Consider the following 24,214-nt stretch of genomic DNA (forward strand, 5'->3'; position numbering starts at 1 on the left):
CATCTACCACCCCACTACAACTATTGGATTAGAGACATAAGGTAGACTAAACATCTACCACTATCAGATTAGAGCCATAAGGGAAACTAGACATTTACCACCCCACTACCACTATCAGATTAGAGCCACAATGGAGACTAGACATCTGCCACCCAACCCCACTACAACTATCAGATTAGAGCCATAATGGAGACTAGACATCTACCACCCAACTATCAGATTAGAGCCATAATGCAGTCTGAACATCTACCACCCCACTACCACTATCGGATTAGAGACAAAAGGGAGACTAAACATCTACCACTATCAGATTAGAGCCATAAGGGAGACTAGACATCTACCACCCCACTACAACTATCAGATTAAAGCCATCATCGAGACTAGACATCTACCACCCCACTACAACTATCAGAGAGCCATAATGGAAACTAGACATCTACCACTCCACTATCATATTAGAGCCATAATGGAGACTAGACATCTACCACCCCACTATCAGATTAGAGCCATAATGCAGTCTACACATCTACCACCCCACTACAAATATTGGATTAGAGACATAAGGTAGACTAAACATCTACCACTATCAGATTAGAGCCATAAGGGAAACTAGACATCTACCACCCCACTACCACTATCAGATTAGAGCCACAATGCAGTCTAAACATCTACCATCCCACCACCACTATCAGATTAGAGCCATAAGGGAGACTAAACATCTACCACTATCAGATTAGAGCCATAAGGGAGACTAGACATCTACCACCCCACTATCAGATTAGAGCCATAATGCAGTCTAAACATCTACCATCCCACCACAACTATCAGATTAGAGCCATAAGGGAGACTAAACATCTACCACTATCAGATTAGAGCCATAAGGGAGACTAGACATCTACCACCCCACTATCAGATTAGAGCCATAATGCAGTCTAAACATCTACCATCCCACCACCACTATCAGATTAGAGCCATAAGGGAGACTAAACATCTACCACTATCAGATTAGAGCCATAATGGAAACTAGACATCTACCAACCGACTATCAGATTAGAGCCATAATGCAGTCTAAACATCTACCATCCCACCACCACTAACAGATTAGAGCCATAAGGGAGACTAGACATCTACCACCCCACTACCACTATCAGATTAGAGCCATAAGGGAGACTAGACATCTACCACCCCACTATCAGATTAGAGCCATAATGGAGACTAGACATGTACCACCCCACTACCACTATCAGATTAGAGCCATAAGGGAGACTAGACATGTACCGCCCCACTACCACTATCAGATTAGACCCATAATGGAGACCAGGCATCTACCACCCCACTACCACTATCAGATTAGAGCCATAAGGGAGACTAGACATCTACCACCCTACTACCACTATCAGATTAGAGACATAAGGGAGACTAAACATCTACCACCCCACTATCAGATTAGAGCCATAATTGAGACTAGACATGTACCACCCCACTACCACTATCAGATTAGAACCATAATGGAGACTAGACATCTACCACTATAAGATTAGAGCCATACGGGAGACTAGACATCTACCACTATCAAATTAGAGCCACAATGGAGACTAGACATCTACCACCCCACTACCACTATCAGATTAGAGACATAAGGGCGACTAAACATCTACCACCCCACTATCAGATTAGAGCCATAATGGAGACTAGACATCTACCACTATAAGATTAGAGCCATACGGGAGACTAGACATCTACCACTATCAGATTAGAGCCACAATGGAGACTAGACATCTACCACCCCACTACCACTATCAGATTAGACCCATAATGGAGTCTAAACATCTACCACTATCAGATTAGAGCCATAAAGGAGACTAGACATCTACCACTATCAAATTAGAGACATAATGGAGACTAGACATCTACCACCCCACTACCACTATCAGATTAGAGCCATAATGGAGACTAGACATCCAACTACTACTGTCAGATTAGAGCCATAAAGGAGACTATACATCTACCACCCCACTACCACTATCAGATTAGAGCCCTAAATGAGACTAGACATCTACCACTATCAGATTAGAGCCATAATGGAGACTAGACATCTACCACCCCACTACCACTATCAGATTAGAGCCCCAAAGGAGACTAGACATCTACCAACCAACTACCACTATCAGATTAGAGCCATAATTGAGACTAGAGATCTACCACCCCACTACCACTATCAATTTAGAGCCATTATGGAGACTAGACATCTACCACCCAACTACCACTATCAGATTAGAGCCATAATTGAGACTAGAGATCTACCACCCCACTACCACTATCAATTTAGAGCCATAAGGGAGACTAGACATCTACCACCCCACTACCACTATCAGATTAGACCCATAATGGAGACCAGGCATCTACCACCCCACTACCACTATCCGATTAGAGACATAAGGGAGACTAGACATGTACCACCCCACTACCACTATCAGATTAGACCCATAATGGAGACCAGGCATCTACCACCCCACTACCACTATCAGATTAGAGCCATAAGGGAGACTAGACATCTACCACCCTACTACCACTATCAGATTAGAGACATAAGGGAGACTAAACATCTACCACCCCACTATCAGATTAGAGCCATAATGGAGACTAGACATGTACCACCCCACTACCACTATCAGATTAGACCCATAATGGAGACTAGACATCTACCACTATAAGATTAGAGCCATACGGGAGACTAGACATCTACCACTATCAGATTAGAGCCACAATGGAGACTAGACATCTACCACCCCACTACCACTATCAGATTAGAGACATAAGAGCGACTAAACATCTACCACCCCACTATCAGATTAGAGCCATAATGGAGAATAGACATGTACCACCCCACTACCACTATCAGATTAGACCCATAATGGAGTCTAAACATCTACCACTATCAGATTAGAGCCCTAAAGGAGACTAGACATCTACCACTATAAAATTAGAGCCATAATGGAGACTAGACATCTACCACCCACTACCACTATCAGATTAGAGCCATAATGGAGACTAGACATCTTCCACCCAACTACTACTATCAGATTAGAGCCATAAAGGAGACTATACATCTACCACCCCACTACCACTATCAGATTAGAGCCCCAAAGGAGACTAGACATCTACCACTATCAGATTAGAGCCATAATGAAGACTAGACATCTAACACCCCACTACCACTATCAGATTAGAGCCCCAAAGGAGACTAGACATCTACCACCCAACTACCACTATCAGATTAGAGCCATAATTGAGACTAGAGATCTACCACCCCACTACCACCATCAATTTAGAGCCATAATGGAGACTAGACATCTACCACCCCACTACCACTATCAGATTATAGCCCCAAAGGACACTGGACATCTACCAACCCACTACCACTATCAAATTAGAGCCATAATGGAGACTAGACATCTACCACCCCACTACCACTATCAGAATAGAGCCCCAAATGAGACTAGACATCTACCACCCCACTACCACTATCAGAATAGAGCCCCAAATGAGACTAGACATCTACCACCCAACTACCACTATCAGATTAGAGCCATAATTGAGACTAGACATCTACCACCCCACTACCACTATAAGATTAGAGCCCCAAAGGAGACTAGACATCTACCACCCAACTACCACTATCAGATTAGAGCCATAATTGAGACTAGACATGTACCACCCCACTACCACTATCAGATTAGAGCTCCAAAGGAGACTAGACATCTACCACCCAACTACCACTATCAGATTAGACCCATAATGGAGACTAGACATCTACCACTATAAGATTAGAGCCATACGGGAGACTAGACATCTACCATTTTCAGATTAGAGCCACAATGGAGACTAGACATCTACCACCCCAATACCACTATCAGATTAGAGACATAAGGGCGACTAAACATCTACCACCCCACTATCAGATTAGAGCCATAATGGAGACTAGACATCTACCACCCCACTACCACTATCAGATTAGACCCATAATGGAGTCTAAACATCTACCACTATCGGATTAGAGCCCTAAAGGAGACTAGACATCTACCACTATCAAATTTGAGCCATAATGGAGACTAGACATCTACCACCCCACTACCACTATCAGATTAGAGCCATAATGGAGACTAGACATCTTCCACCCAACTACTACTATCAGATTAGAGCCATAAAGGAGACTAGACATCTACCACTATCAGATTAGAGCCATAATGGAGACTAGACATCTACCACCCCACTACCACTATCAGATTAGAGCCCCAAAGGAGACTAGACATCTACCACCCAACTACAGCTATCAGATTAGAGCCATAATTGAGACTAGAGATCTACCACCCCACTACCACTATCAATTTAGAGCCATAATGGAGACTAGACATCTACCACCCCGCTACCACTATCAGATTAGAGCCATACAGGACACTAGACATCTACCAACCCACTACCACTATCAAATTAGAGACATAATGGAGACTAGACATCTACCACCCCACTACCACTATCAGATTAGAGCCCCAAAGGAGACTAGACATCTACCACCCAAATACCACTATCAGATTAGAGCCATAATTGAGACTAGACATCTACCACCCCACTACCACTATCAGATTAGAGCCCCAAAGGAGACTAGACATGTACCACCCAACTACCACTATCAGATTAGAGCCATAATTGAGACTAGACATCTACCACCCCACTACCACTATCAGATTAGAGCCATAAAGGACACTAGACATCTACCAACCCACTACCACTATCAGATTAGAGCCATAAAGGAGACTAGACATCTACCACCCCGCTACCACTATCAGATTAGAGCCATAAAGGACACTAGACATCTACCAACCCACTACCACTATCAAATTAGAGCCATAATGGAGACTAGACATCTACCACCCCACTACCACTATCAGAATAGAGCCCCAAAGGAGACTAGACATCTACCACCCCACTACAACTATCAGATTAGAGACATAATGGAGACTAGACATCTACCACCCCACTACCACTATCAGATTAGAGCCCCAAAGGAGACTAGACATCTACCACCCAACTACCACTATCAGATTAGAGCCATAATTGAGACTAGACATCTACCACCCCACTACCACTATCAGATTAGAGCCCCAAAGGAGACTAGACATCTACCACCCAACTACCACTATCAGATTAGAGCCATAATTGAGACTAGACATGTACCACCCCACTACCACTATCAGAATAGAGCCCCAAAGTAGACTAGACATCTACCACCCCACTACAACTATCAGATTAGAGACATAATGGAGACTAGACATCTACCACCCCACTACCACTATCAGATTAGAGCCCCAAAGGAGACTAGACATCTACCACCCCACTACCACTATCAGATTAGAGCCCCAAAGGAGACTAGACATCTACCACCCAACTACCACTATCAGATTAGAGCCATAATTGAGACTAGACATCTACCACCCCACTACCACTATCAGATTAGAGCCATAAAGGACACTAGACATCTACCAACCCACTACCACTATCAGATTAGAGCCATAAAGGAGACTAGACATCTACCACCCCACTACCACTATCAGATTAGAGCCCCAAAGGAGACTAGACATCTACCACCCAACTACAGCTATCAGATTAGAGCCATAATTGAGACTAGAGATCTACCACCCCACTACAACTATCAATTTAGAGCCATAATGGAGACTAGACATCTACCACCCCGCTACCACTATCAGATTAGAGCCATAAAGGACACTAGACATCTACCAACCCACTACCACTATCAAATTAGAGACATAATGGAGACTAGACATCTACCACCCCACTACCACTATCAGATTAGAGCCCCAAAGGAGACTAGACATCTACCACCCAACTACCACTATCAGATTAGAGCCATAATTGAGACTAGACATCTACCACCCCACTACCACTATCAGATTAGAGCCCCAAAGGAGACTAGACATCTACCACCCAACTACCACTATCAGATTAGAGCCATAATTGAGACTAGACATCTACCACCCCACTACCACTATCAGATTAGAGCCATAAAGGACACTAGACATCTACCAACCCACTACCACTATCAAATTAGAGCCATAATGGAGACTAGACATCTACCACCCCACTACCACTATCAGAATAGAGCCCCAAAGGAGACTAGACATCTACCACCCCACTACAACTATCAGAATAGAGACATAATGGAGACTAGACATCTACCAACCAACTACCACTATCAGATTAGAGCCATAATTTAGACTAGACATCTACCACCCCACTACCACTATCAGATTAGAGCCCCAAAGGAGACTAGACATCTACCACCCAACTACCACTATCAGATTAGAGCCATAATTGAGACTAGACATGTACCACCCCACTACCACTATCAGAATAGTGCCCCAAAGTAGACTAGGCATCTACCACCCCACTACAACTATCAGATTAGAGACATAATGGAGACTAGACATCTACCACCCCACTACCACTATCAGATTAGAGCCCCAAACGAGACTAGACATCTACCACCCAACTACCACTATCAGATTAGAGCCATAATTGAGACTAGACATCTACCACCCCACTACCACTATCAGATTAGAGCCATAATTGTGACTAGACATATACCACCCCACTACCACTATCAATTTAGAGCCATAATGGAGACTAGACATCTACCACCCCACTACCACTATCAGATTAGAGCCATAAAGGACACTAGACATCTACCAACCCACTACCACTATCAAATTAGAGCCATAATGGAGCCTAGACATCTACCAACCCACTACCACTATCAGATTAGAGCCATAAAGGACACTAGACATCTACCAACCCACTACCACTATCAGATTAGAGCCATAAAGGAGACTAGACATCTACCACCCCGCTACCACTATCAGATTAGAGCCATAAAGGACACTAGACATCTACCAACCCACTACCACTATCAAATTAGAGCCATAATGGAGACTAGACATCTACCACCCCACTACCACTATCAGATTAGAGCCCCAAAGGAGACTAGACATCTACCACCCCACTACCACTATCAGATTAGAGCCATAATGGAGACTAGACATCTACCACCCCACTACCACTATCAGATTAGAGCCCCAAAGGAGACTAGACATCTACCACCCAACTAACACTATCAGATTAGAGCCATAATTGAGACTAGACATCTACCACCCCACTACCACTATCAATTTAGAGCCATAATGGAGACTAGACATCTACCACCCCACTACCACTATCAGATTAGAGCCATAAAGGACACTAGACATCTACCAACCCACTACCACTATCAAATTAGAGCCATAATGGAGACTAGACATCTACCAACCCACTACCACTATCAGATTAGAGCCATAAAGGACACTAGACATCTACCAACCCACTACCAATATCAGATTAGAGCCCCAAAGGAGACTAGACATCTACCACCCCGCTACCACTATCAGATTAGAGCCATAATGGAGACTAGACATCTACCACCCCACTACCACTATCAGATTAGAGCCCCAAAGGAGACTAGATATCTACCACCCCACTACCACTATCAGACTAGAGCCATCATGGAGACAAGGCATCTACCACCCCACTACCACTATCAGATTAGAGCCCTAAAGGAGACTAGACATCTACCACTATCAGATTAGAGTCATAATGGAGACTAGACATCTACCACTATCAGATTAGAGCCATCAAGGAGACTAGACATCTACCAACCCACTAACATTATCAACTTAGAGCCATAATGGAGACTAGACATCTACCACCCCACTACCACTATCAGATTAGAGCCCCAAAGGACACTGGACATCTACCAACCCACTACCACTATCAAATTAGAGCCAAAATGGAGACTAGACATCTACCACCCAACTACCACTATCAGATTAAAGCCCCAAAGGAGAATAGATATCGACCACCCCACTACCACTATCAGATTAGAGCCCCAAAGGAGACTAGACATCTACCACCCCACTACCACTATCAGATTAGAGCCCCAAAGGAGACTAGATATCTACCACCCAACTACCACTATCAGATTAGAGCCATAATTGAGAATAGACATCTACCACCCCACTACCACTATCAGATTAGAGCCCCAAAGGAGATTAGACATCTACCACCCAACTACCACTATCATATTAGAGCCATAATTGAGACTAGACATCTACCACCCCACTACCACTATCAAATTAGAGCCATAATTGTGACTAGACATCTACCACCCCACTACCACTATCAATTTAGAGCCATAATGGAGACTAGACATCTACCACCCCACTACCACTATCAGATTAGAGCCATAAAGGACACTAGACATCTACCAACCCACTACCACTATCAAATTAGAGCCATAATGGAGACTAGACATCTACCAACCCACTACCACTATCAGATTAGAGCCATAAAGGACACTAGACATCTACCAACCCACTACCACTATCAAATTAGAGCCATAATGGAGACTAGACATCTACCACCCCACTACTACTATCAAATTAGAGCCCCATAGGAGACTAGACATCTACCACCCAACTACCACTATCAGATTAGAGCCATAATTGAGACTAGACATGTACCACCCCACTACCACTATCAGATTAGACCCATAATGGAGACTAGACATCTACCACTATAAGATTAGAGCCATACGGGAGACTAGACATCTACCATTTTCAGATTAGAGCCACAATGGAGACTAGACATCTACCACCCCAATACCACTATCAGATTAGAGACATAAGGGCGACTAAACATCTACCACCCCACTATCAGATTAGAGCCATAATGGAGACTAGACATCTACCACCCCACAACCACTATCAGATTAGACCCATAATGGAGTCTAAACATCTACCACTATCAGATTAGAACCCTAAAGGAGACTAGACATCTACCACTATCAGATTAGAGCCATAATGGAGACTAGACATCTACCACCCCACTACCACTATCAGATTAGAGCCCCAAAGGAGACTAGACATCTACCACCCAACTACAGCTATCAGATTAGAGCCATAATTGAGACTAGAGATCTACCACCCCACTACCACTATCAATTTAGAGCCATAATGGAGACTAGACATCTACCACCCCGCTACCACTATCAGATTAGAGCCATAAAGGACACTAGACATCTACCAACCCACTACCACTATCAAATTAGAGACATAATGGAGACTATACATCTACCACCCCACTACCACTATCAGATTAGAGCCCCAAAGGAGACTAGACATCTACCACCCAACTACCACTATCAGATTAGAGCCATAATTGAGACTAGACATCTACCACCCCACTACCACTATCAGATTAGAGCCCCAAAGGAGACTAGACATCTACCACCCAACTACCACTATCAGATTAGAGCCATAATTGAGACTAGACATCTACCACCCCACTACCACTATCAGATTAGAGCCATAAAGGACACTAGACATCTACCAACCCACTACCACTATCAGATTAGAGCCCCAAAGGAGACTAGATATCTACCACCCCACTACCACTATCAGACTAGAGCCATAATGGAGACAAGGCATCTACCACCCCACTACCACTATCAGATTAGAGCCCTAAAGGAGACTAGACATCTACCACTATCAGATTAGAGTCATAATGGAGACTAGACATCTACCACTATCAGATTAGAGCCATCAAGGAGACTAGACATCTACCAACCCACTAACATTATCAACTTAGAGCCATAATGGAGACTAGACATCTACCACCCACTACCACTATCAGATTAGAGCCCCAAAGGACACTGGACATCTACCAACCCACTACCACTATCAAATTAGAGCCAAAATGGAGACTAGACATCTACCACCCAACTACCACTATCAGATTAAAGCCCCAAAGGAGAATAGATATCGACCACCCCACTACCACTATCAGATTAGAGCCCCAAAGGAGACTAGACATCTACCACCCAACTACCACTATCAGATTAGAGCCATAATTGAGACTAGACATCTACCACCCCACTACCACTATCAGATTAGAGCCCCAAAGGAGATTAGACATCTACCACCCAACTACCACTATCAGATTAGAGCCATAATTGAGACTAGACATCTACCACCCCACTACCACTATCAAATTAGAGCCATAATTGTGACTAGACATCTACCACCCCACTACCACTATCAATTTAGAGCCATAATGGAGACTAGACATCTACCACCCCACTACCACTATCAGATTAGAGCCATAAAGGACACTAGACATCTACCAACCCACTACCACTATCAAATTAGAGCCATAATGGAGACTAGACATCTACCAACCCACTACCACTATCAGATTAGAGCCATAAAGGACACTAGACATCTACCAACCCACTACCACTATCAAATTAGAGCCATAATGGAGACTAGACATCTACCACCCCACTACTACTATCAAATTAGAGCCCCAAAGGAGACTAGACATCTACCACCCAACTACCACTATCAGATTAGAGCCATAATTGAGACTAGACATGTACCACCCCACTACCACTATCAGATTAGACCCATAATGGAGACTAGACATCTACCACTATAAGATTAGAGCCATACGGGAGACTAGACATCTACCATTTTCAGATTAGAGCCACAATGGAGACTAGACATCTACCACCCCAATACCACTATCAGATTAGAGACATAAGGGCGACTAAACATCTACCACCCCACTATCAGATTAGAGCCATAATGGAGACTAGACATCTACCACCCCACAACCACTATCAGATTAGACCCATAATGGAGTCTAAACATCTACCACTATCAGATTAGAACCCTAAAGGAGACTAGACATCTACCACTATCAAATTTGAGCCATAATGGAGACTAGACATCTACCACCCAACTACTACTATCAGATTAGAGCCATAAAGGAGACTAGACATCTACCACTATCAGATTAGAGCCATAATGGAGACTAGACATCTACCACCCCACTACCACTATCAGATTAGAGCCCCAAAGGAGACTAGACATCTACCACCCAACTACAGCTATCAGATTAGAGCCATAATTGAGACTAGAGATCTACCACCCCACTACCACTATCAATTTAGAGCCATAATGGAGACTAGACATCTACCACCCAACTAACACTATCAGATTAGAGCCATAATTGAGACTAGACATCTACCACCCCACTACCACTATCAATTTAGAGCCATAATGGAGACTAGACATCTACCACCCCACTACCACTATCAGATTAGAGCCATAAAGGACACTAGACATCTACCAACCCACTACCACTATCAAATTAGAGCCATAATGGAGACTAGACATCTACCAACCCACTACCACTATCAGATTAGAGCCATAAAGGACACTAGACATCTACCAACCCACTACCAATATCAGATTAGAGCCCCAAAGGAGACTAGACATCTACCACCCCGCTACCACTACCAGATTAGAGCCATAATGGAGACTAGACATCTACCACCCCACTACCACTATCAGATTAGAGCCCCAAAGGAGACTAGATATCTACCACCCCACTACCACTATCAGACTAGAGCCATCATGGAGACAAGGCATCTACCACCCCACTACCACTATCAGATTAGAGCCCTAAAGGAGACTAGACATCTACCACTATCAGATTAGAGTCATAATGGAGACTAGACATCTACCACTATCAGATTAGAGCCATCAAGGAGACTAGACATCTACCAACCCACTAACATTATCAACTTAGAGCCATAATGGAGACTAGACATCTACCACCCCACTACCACTATCAGATTAGAGCCCCAAATGACACTGGACATCTACCAACCCACTACCACTATCAAATTAGAGCCAAAATGGAGACTAGACATCTACCACCCAACTACCACTATCAGATTAAAGCCCCAAAGGAGAATAGATATCGACCACCCCACTACCACTATCAGATTAGAGCCCCAAAGGAGACTAGACATCTACCACCCAACTACCACTATCAGATTAGAGCCATAATTGAGAATAGACATCTACCACCCCACTACCACTATCAGATTAGAGCCCCAAAGGAGATTAGACATCTACCACCCAACTACCACTATCATATTAGAGCCATAATTGAGACTAGACATCTACCACCCCACTACCACTATCAAATTAGAGCCATAATTGTGACTAGACATCTACCACCCCACTACCACTATCAATTTAGAGCCATAATGGAGACTAGACATCTACCACCCCACTACCACTATCAGATTAGAGCCATAAAGGACACTAGACATCTACCAACCCACTACCACTATCAAATTAGAGCCATAATGGAGACTAGACATCTACCAACCCACTACCACTATCAGATTAGAGCCATAAAGGACACTAGACATCTACCAACCCACTACCACTATCAAATTAGAGCCATAATGGAGACTAGACATCTACCACCCCACTACTACTATCAAATTAGAGCCCCATAGGAGACTAGACATCTACCACCCAACTACCACTATCAGATTAGAGCCATAATTGAGACTAGACATGTACCACCCCACTACCACTATCAGATTAGACCCATAATGGAGACTAGACATCTACCACTATAAGATTAGAGCCATACGGGAGACTAGACATCTACCATTTTCAGATTAGAGCCACAGTGGAGACTAGACATCTACCACCCCAATACCACTATCAGATTAGAGACATAAGGGCGACTAAACATCTACCACCCCACTATCAGATTAGAGCCATAATGGAGACTAGACATCTACCACCCCACAACCACTATCAGATTAGACCCATAATGGAGTCTAAACATCTACCACTATCAGATTAGAACCCTAAAGGAGACTAGACATCTACCACTATCAGATTAGAGCCATAATGGAGACTAGACATCTACCACCCCACTACCACTATCAGATTAGAGCCCCAAAGGAGACTAGACATCTACCACCCAACTACAGCTATCAGATTAGAGCCATAATTGAGACTAGAGATCTACCACCCCACTACCACTATCAATTTAGAGCCATAATGGAGACTAGACATCTACCACCCCGCTGCCACTATCAGATTAGAGCCATAAAGGACACTAGACATCTACCAACCCACTACCACTATCAAATTAGAGACATAATGGAGACTAGACATCTACCACCCCACTACCACTATCAGATTAGAGCCCCAAAGGAGACTAGACATCTACCACCCAACTACCACTATCAGATTAGAGCCATAATTGAGACTAGACATCTACCACCCCACTACCACTATCAGATTAGAGCCCCAAAGGAGACTAGACATCTACCACCCAACTACCACTATCAGATTAGAGCCATAATTGAGACTAGACATCTACCACCCCACTACCACTATCAGATTAGAGCCATAAAGGACACTAGACATCTACCAACCCACTACCACTATCAGATTAGAGCCCCAAAGGAGACTAGATATCTACCACCCCACTACCACTATCAGACTAGAGCCATAATGGAGACAAGGCATCTACCACCCCACTACCACTATCAGATTAGAGCCCTAAAGGAGACTAGACATCTACCACTATCAGATTAGAGTCATAATGGAGACTAGACATCTACCACTATCAGATTAGAGCCATCAAGGAGACTAGACATCTACCAACCCACTAACATTATCAACTTAGAGCCATAATGGAGACTAGACATCTACCACCCCACTACCACTATCAGATTAGAGCCCCAAAGGACACTGGACATCTACCAACCCACTACCACTATCAAATTAGAGCCAAAATGGAGACTAGACATCTACCACCCAACTACCACTATCAGATTAAAGCCCCAAAGGAGAATAGATATCGACCACCCCACTACCACCATCAGATTAGAGCCCCAAAGGAGACTAGACATCTACCACCCAACTACCACTATCAGATTAGAGCCATAATTGAGACTAGACATCTACCACCCCACTACCACTATCAGATTAGAGCCCCAAAGGAGATTAGACATCTACCACCCAACTACCACTATCAGATTAGAGCCATAATTGAGACTAGACATCTACCACCCCACTACCACTATCAAATTAGAGCCATAATTGTGACTAGACATCTACCACCCCACTACCACTATCAATTTAGAGCCATAATGGAGACTAGACATCTACCACCCCACTACCACTATCAGATTAGAGCCATAAAGGACACTAGACATCTACCAACCCACTACCACTATCAAATTAGAGCCATAATGGAGACTAGACATCTACCAACCCACTACCACTATCAGATTAGAGCCATAAAGGACACTAGACATCTACCAACCCACTACCACTATCAAATTAGAGCCATAATGGAGACTAGACATCTACCACCCCACTACTACTATCAAATTAGAGCCCCAAAGGAGACTAGACATCTACCACCCAACTACCACTATCAGATTAGACCCATAATGGAGACTAGACATCTACCACTATAAGATTAGAGCCATACGGGAGACTAGACATCTACCATTTTCAGATTAGAGCCACAATGGAGACTAGACATCTACCACCCCAATACCACTATCAGATTAGAGACATAAGGGCGACTAAACATCTACCACCCCACTATCAGATTAGAGCCATAATGGAGACTAGACATCTACCACCCCACAACCACTATCAGATTAGACCCATAATGGAGTCTAAACATCTACCACTATCAGATTAGAACCCTAAAGGAGACTAGACATCTACCACTATCAAATTTGAGCCATAATGGAGACTAGACATCTACCACCCAACTACTACTATCAGATTAGAGCCATAAAGGAGACTAGACATCTACCACTATCAGATTAGAGCCATAATGGAGACTAGACATCTACCACCCCACTACCACTATCAGATTAGAGCCCCAAAGGAGACTAGACATCTACCACCCAACTACAGCTATCAGATTAGAGCCATAATTGAGACTAGAGATCTACCACCCCACTACCACTATCAATTTAGAGCCATAATGGAGACTAGACATCTACCACCCCGCTACCACTATCAGATTAGAGCCATAAAGGACACTAGACATCTACCAACCCACTACCACTATCAAATTAGAGACATAATGGAGACTAGACATCTACCACCCCACTACCACTATCAGATTAGAGCCCCAAAGGAGACTAGACATCTACCACCCAACTACCACTATCAGATTAGAGCCATAATTGAGACTAGACATCTACCACCCCACTACCACTATCAGATTAGAGCCCCAAAGGAGACTAGACATATCTAGACATCTACCACCCAACTACCACTATCAGATTAGAGCCATAATTGAGACTAGACATCTACCACCCCACTACCACTATCAGATTAGAGCCATAAAGGACACTAGACATCTACCAACCCACTACCACTATCAGATTAGAGCCATAAAGGAGACTAGACATCTACCACCCCGCTACCACTATCAGATTAGAGCCATAAAGGACACTAGACATCTACCAACCCACTACCACTATCAAATTAGAGCCATAATGGAGACTAGACATCTACCACCCCACTACCACTATCAGAATAGAGCCCCAAAGGAGACTAGACATCTACCACCCCACTACAACTATCAGATTAGAGACATAATGGAGACTAGACATCTACCACCCCACTACCACTATCAGATTAGAGCCCCAAAGGAGACTAGACATCTACCACCCAACTACCACTATCAAAGTAGAGCCATAATTGAGACTAGACATCTACCACCCCACTACCACTATCAGATTAGAGCCCCAAAGGAGACTAGACATCTACCACCCAACTACCACTATCAGATTAGAGCCATAATTGAGACTAGACATGTACCACCCCACTACCACTATCAGAATAGAGCCCCAAAGTAGACTAGACATCTACCACCCCACTACAACTATCAGATTAGAGACATAATGGAGACTAGACATCTACCACCCCACTACCACTATCAGATTAGAGCCCCAAAGGAGACTAGACATCTACCACCCAACTACCACTATCAGATTAGAGCCATAATTGAGACTAGACATCTACCACCCCACTACCACTATCAGATTAGAGCCCCAAAGGAGACTAGACATCTACCACCCCACTACCACTATCAGATTAGAGCCATAATTGTGACTAGACATATACCACCCCACTACCACTATCAATTTAGAGCCATAATGGAGACTAGACATCTACCACCCCACTACCACTATCAGATTAGAGCCATAAAGGACACTAGACATCTACCAACCCACTACCACTATCAAATTAGAGCCATAATGGAGACTAGACATCTACCAACCCACTACCACTATCAGATTAGAGCCATAAAGGACACTAGACATCTACCAACCCACTACCACTATCAGATTAGAGCCATAAAGGAGACTAGACATCTACCACCCCACTACCACTATCAGATTAGAGCCCCAAAGGAGACTAGACATCTACCACCCAACTACAGCTATCAGATTAGAGCCATAATTGAGACTAGAGATCTACCACCCCACTACCACTATCAATTTAGAGCCATAATGGAGACTAGACATCTACCACCCCGCTACCAATTTCAGATTAGAGCCATAAAGGACACTAGACATCTACCAACCCACTACCACTATCAAATTAGAGACATAATGGAGACTAGACATCTACCACCCCACTACCACTATCAGATTAGAGCCCCAAAGGAGACTAGACATCTACCACCCAACTACCACTATCAGATTAGAGCCATAATTGAGACTAGACATCTACCACCCCACTACCACTATCAGATTAGAGCCCCAAAGGAGACTAGACATCTACCACCCAACTACCACTATCAGATTAGAACCATAATTGAGACTAGACATCTACCACCCCACTACCACTATCAGATTAGAGCCATAAAGGACACTAGACATCTACCAACCCACTACCACTATCAAATTAGAGCCATAATGGAGACTAGACATCTACCACCCCACTACCACTATCAGAATAGAGCCCCAAAGGAGACTAGACATCTACCACCCCACTACAACTATCAGATTAGAGACATAATGGAGACTAGACATCTACCACCCCACTACCACTATCAAATTAGAGCCATAATTGTGACTAGACATCTACCACCCCACTACCACTATCAATTTAGAGCCATAATGGAGACTAGACATCTACCACCCCACTACCACTATCAGATTAGAGCCATAAAGGACACTAGACATCTACCAACCCACTACCACTATCAAATTAGAGCCATAATGGAGACTAGACATCTACCAACCCACTACCACTATCAGATTAGAGCCATAAAGGACACTAGACATCTACCAACCCACTACCACTATCAAATTAGAGCGATAATGGAGACTAGACATCTACCACCCCACTACTACTATCAAATTAGAGCCCCAAAGGAGACTAGACATCTACCACCCAACTACCACTATCAGATTAGAGCCATAATTGAGACTAGACATGTACCACCCCACTACCACTATCAGATTAGACCCATAATGGAGACTAGACATCTACCACTATAAGATTAGAGCCATACGGGAGACTAGACATCTACCATTTTCAGATTAGAGCCACAATGGAGACTAGACATCTACCACCCCAATACCACTATCAGATTAGAGACATAAGGGCGACTAAACATCTACCACCCCACTATCAGATTAGAGCCATAATGGAGACTAGACATCTACCACCCCACAACCACTATCAGATTAGACCCATAATGGAGTCTAAACATCTACCACTATCAGATTAGAACCCTAAAGGAGACTAGACATCTACCACTATCAAATTTGAGCCATAATGGAGACTAGACATCTACCACCCAACTACTACTATCAGATTAGAGCCATAAAGGAGACTAGACATCTACCACTATCAGATTAGAGCCATAATGGAGACTAGACATCTACCACCCCACTACCACTATCAGATTAGAGCCCCAAAGGAGACTAGACATCTACCACCCAACTACAGCTATCAGATTAGAGCCATAATTGAGACTATAGATCTACCACCCCACTACCACTATCAATTTAGAGCCATAATGGAGACTAGACATCTACCACCCCGCTACCACTATCAGATTAGAGCCATAAAGGACACTAGACATCTACCAACCCACTACCACTATCAAATTAGAGACATAATGGAGACTAGACATCTACCACCCCACTACCACTATCAGATTAGAGCCCCAAAGGAGACTAGACATCTACCACCCAACTACCACTATCAGATTAGAGCCATAATTGAGACTAGACATCTACCACCCCACTACCACTATCAGATTAGAGCCCCAAAGGAGACTAGACATATCTAGACATCTACCACCCAACTACCACTATCAGATTAGAGCCATAATTGAGACTAGACATCTACCACCCCACTACCACTATCAGATTAGAGCCATAAAGGACACTAGACATCTACCAACCCACTACCACTATCAGATTAGAGCCATAAAGGAGACTAGACATCTACCACCCCGCTACCACTATCAGATTAGAGCCATAAAGGACACTAGACATCTACCAACCCACTACCACTATCAAATTAGAGCCATAATGGAGACTAGACATCTACCACCCCACTACCACTATCAGAATAGAGCCCCAAAGGAGACTAGACATCTACCACCCCACTACAACTATCAGATTAGAGACATAATGGAGACTAGACATCTACCACCCCACTACCACTATCAGATTAGAGCCCCAAAGGAGACTAGACATCTACCACCCAACTACCACTATCAAAGTAGAGCCATAATTGAGACTAGACATCTACCACCCCACTACCACTATCAGATTAGAGCCCCAAAGGAGACTAGACATCTACCACCCAACTACCACTATCAGATTAGAGCCATAATTGAGACTAGACATGTACCACCCCACTACCACTATCAGAATAGAGCCCCAAAGTAGACTAGACATCTACCACCCCACTACAACTATCAGATTAGAGACATAATGGAGACTAGACATCTACCACCCCACTACCACTATCAGATTAGAGCCCCAAAGGAGACTAGACATCTACCACCCAACTACCACTATCAGATTAGAGCCATAATTGAGACTAGACATCTACCACCCCACTACCACTATCAGATTAGATCCCCAAAGGAGACTTGACATCTACCACCCAACTACCACTATCAGATTAGAGCCATAATTGAGACTAGACATCTACCACCCCACTACCACTATCAGATTAGAGCCATAATTGTGACTAGACATATACCACCCCACTACCACTATCAATTTAGAGCCATAATGGAGACTAGACATCTACCACCCCACTACCACTATCAGATTAGAGCCATAAAGGACACTAGACATCTACCAACCCACTACCACTATCAAATTAGAGCCATAATGGAGACTAGACATCTACCAACCCACTACCACTATCAGATTAGAGCCATAAAGGACACTAGACATCTACCAACCCACTACCACTATCAGATTAGAGCCATAAAGGAGACTAGACATCTACCACCCCACTACCACTATCAGATTAGAGCCCCAAAGGAGACTAGACATCTACCACCCAACTACAGCTATCAGATTAGAGCCATAATTGAGACTAGAGATCTACCACCCCACTACCACTATCAATTTAGAGCCATAATGGAGACTAGACATCTACCACCCCGCTACCAATTTCAGATTAGAGCCATAAAGGACACTAGACATCTACCAACCCACTACCACTATCAAATTAGAGACATAATGGAGACTAGACATCTACCACCCCACTACCACTATCAGATTAGAGCCCCAAAGGAGACTAGACATCTACCACCCAACTACCACTATCAGATTAGAGCCATAATTGAGACTAGACATCTACCACCCCACTACCACTATCAGATTAGAGCCCCAAAGGAGACTAGACATCTACCACCCAACTACCACTATCAGATTAGAGCCATAATTGAGACTAGACATCTACCACCCCACTACCACTATCAGATTAGAGCCATAAAGGACACTAGACATCTACCAACCCACTACCACTATCAAATTAGAGCCATAATGGAGACTAGACATCTACCACCCCACTACCACTATCAGAATAGAGCCCCAAAGGAGACTAGACATCTACCACCCCACTACAACTATCAGATTAGAGACATAATGGAGACTAGACATCTACCACCCCACTACCACTATCAGATTAGAGCCCCAAAGGAGACTAGACATCTACCACCCAACTACCACTATCAGATTAGAGCCATAATTGAGACTAGACATCTACCACCCCACTACCACTATCAGAATAGAGCCCCAAAGTAGACTAGACATCTACCACCCCACTACAACTATCAGATTAGAGACATAATGGAGACTAGACATCTACCACCCAACTACCACTATCAGATAAGAGCCATAATTGAGACTAGACATGTACCACCCCACTACCACTATCAGAATAGAGCCCCAAAGTAGACTAGACATCTACCACCCCACTACAACTATCAGATTAGAGACATAATGGAGACTAGACATCTACCACCCCACTACCACTATCAGATTAGAGCCCCAAAGGAGACTAGACATCTACCACCCAACTACCACTATCAGATTAGAGCCATAATTGAGACTAGACATCTACCACCCCACTACCACTATCAGATTAGAGCCCCAAAGGAGACTAGACATCTACCACCCAACTACCACTATCAGATTAGAGCCATAATTGAGACTAGACATCTACCACCCCACTACCACTATCAGATTAGAGCCATAAAGGACACTAGACATCTACCAACCCACTACCACTATCAGATTAGAGCCATAAAGGAGACTAGACATCTACCACCCCGCTTCCACTATCAGATTAGAGCCATAAAGGACACTAGACATCTACCAACCCACTACCACTATCAAATTAGAGCCATAATGGAGACTAGACATCTACCACCCCACTACCACTATCAGAATAGAGCCCCAAAGGAGACTAGACATCTACCACCCCACTACAACTATCAGATTAGAGACATAATGGAGACTAGACATCTACCACCCCACTACCACTATCAGATTAGAGCCCCAAAGGAGACTAGGCATCTACCACCCAACTACCACTATCAGATTAGAGCCATAATTGAGACTAGACATCTACCACCCCACTACCACTATCAGATTAGAGCCATAATTGTGACTAGACATATACCACCCCACTACCACTATCAATTTAGAGCCATAATGGAGACTAGACATCTACCACCCCACTACCAATATCAGATTAGAGCCATAAAGGACACAAGACATCTACCAACCCACTACCACTATCAAATTAGAGCCATAATGGAGACTAGACATCTACCAACCCACTACCACTATCAGATTAGAGCCAGAAAGGACACTAGACATCTACCAACCCACTACCACTATCAGATTAGAGCCATAAAGGAGACTAGACATCTACCACCCCACTACCACTATCAGATTAGAGCCCCAAAGGAGACTAGACATCTACCACCCAACTACAGCTATCAGATTAGAGCCATAATTGAGACTAGAGATCTACCACCCCACTACCACTATCAATTTAGAGCCATAATGGAGACTAGACATCTACCACCCCGCTACCAATTTCAGATTAGAGCCATAAAGGACACTAGACATCTACCAACCCACTACCACTATCAAATTAGAGACATAATGGAGACTAGACATCTACCACCCCACTACCACTATCAGATTAGAGCCCCAAAGGAGACTAGACATCTACCACCCAACTACCACTATCAGATTAGAGCCATAATTGAGACTAGACATCTACCACCCCACTACCACTATCAGATTAGAGCCCCAAAGGAGACTAGACATCTACCACCCAACTACCACTATCAGATTAGAGCCATAATTGAGACTAGACATCTACCACCCCACTACCACTATCAGATTAGAGCCATAAAGGACACTAGACATCTACCAACCCACTACCACTATCAAATTAGAGCCATAATGGAGACTAGACATCTACCACCCCACTACCACTATCAGAATAGAGCCCCAAAGGAGACTAGACATCTACCACCCCACTACAACTATCAGATTAGAGACATAATGGAGACTAGACATCTACCACCCCACTACCACTATCAAATTAGAGCCATAATTGTGACTAGACATCTACCACCCCACTACCACTATCAATTTAGAGCCATAATGGAGACTAGACATCTACCACCCCACTACCACTATCAGATTAGAGCCATAAAGGACACTAGACATCTACCAACCCACTACCACTATCAAATTAGAGCCATAATGGAGACTAGACATCTACCAACCCACTACCACTATCAGATTAGAGCCATAAAGGACACTAGACATCTACCAACCCACTACCACTATCAAATTAGAGCCATAATGGAGACTAGACATCTACCACCCCACTACTACTATCAAATTAGAGCCCCAAAGGAGACTAGACATCTACCACCCAACTACCACTATCAGATTAGAGCCATAATTGAGACTAGACATGTACCACCCCACTACCACTATCAGATTAGACCCATAATGGAGACTAGACATCTACCACTATAAGATTAGAGCCATACGGGAGACTAGACATCTACCATTTTCAGATTAGAGCCACAATGGAGACTAGACATCTACCACCCCAATACCACTATCAGATTAGAGACATAAGGGCGACTAAACATCTACCACCCCACTATCAGATTAGAGCCATAATGGAGACTAGACATCTACCACCCCACAACCACTATCAGATTAGACCCATAATGGAGTCTAAACATCTACCACTATCAGATTAGAACCCTAAAGGAGACTAGACATCTACCACTATCAAATTTGAGCCATAATGGAGACTAGACATCTACCACCCAACTACTACTATCAGATTAGAGCCATAAAGGAGACTAGACATCTACCACTATCAGATTAGAGCCATAATGGAGACTAGACATCTACCACCCCACTACCACTATCAGATTAGAGCCCCAAAGGAGACTAGACATCTACCACCCAACTACAGCTATCAGATTAGAGCCATAATTGAGACTATAGATCTACCACCCCACTACCACTATCAATTTAGAGCCATAATGGAGACTAGACATCTACCACCCCGCTACCACTATCAGATTAGAGCCATAAAGGACACTAGACATCTACCAACCCACTACCACTATCAAATTAGAGACATAATGGAGACTAGACATCTACCACCCCACTACCACTATCAGATTAGAGCCCCAAAGGAGACTAGACATCTACCACCCAACTACCACTATCAGATTAGAGCCATAATTGAGACTAGACATGTACCACCCCACTACCACTATCAGATTAGACCCATAATGGAGACTAGACATCTACCACTATAAGATTAGAGCCATACGGGAGACTAGACATCTACCATTTTCAGATTAGAGCCACAATGGAGACTAGACATCTACCACCCCAATACCACTATCAGATTAGAGACATAAGGGCGACTAAACATCTACCACCCCACTATCAGATTAGAGCCATAATGGAGACTAGACATCTACCACCCCACAACCACTATCAGATTAGACCCATAATGGAGTCTAAACATCTACCACTATCAGATTAGAACCCTAAAGGAGACTAGACATCTACCACTATCAAATTTGAGCCATAATGGAGACTAGACATCTACCACCCCACTACCACTATCAGATTAGAGCCCCAAAGGAGACTAGACATCTACCACCCAACTACAGCTATCAGATTAGAGCCATAATTGAGACTATAGATCTACCACCCCACTACCACTATCAATTTAGAGCCATAATGGAGACTAGACATCTACCACCCCGCTACCACTATCAGATTAGAGCCATAAAGGACACTAGACATCTACCAACCCACTACCACTATCAAATTAGAGACATAATGGAGACTAGACATCTACCACCCCACTACCACTATCAGATTAGAGCCCCAAAGGAGACTAGACATCTACCACCCAACTACCACTATCAGATTAGAGCCATAATTGAGACTAGACATCTACCACCCCACTACCACTATCAGATTAGAGCCCCAAAGGAGACTAGACATATCTAGACATCTACCACCCAACTACCACTATCAGATTAGAGCCATAATTGAGACTAGACATCTACCACCCCACTACCACTATCAGATTAGAGCCATAAAGGACACTAGACATCTACC

This window comes from Oncorhynchus clarkii, chromosome 7, assembly GCF_045791955.1.
Source record: "Oncorhynchus clarkii lewisi isolate Uvic-CL-2024 chromosome 7, UVic_Ocla_1.0, whole genome shotgun sequence".
NCBI classification, from domain to species: Eukaryota; Metazoa; Chordata; class Actinopteri; order Salmoniformes; family Salmonidae; genus Oncorhynchus; species Oncorhynchus clarkii.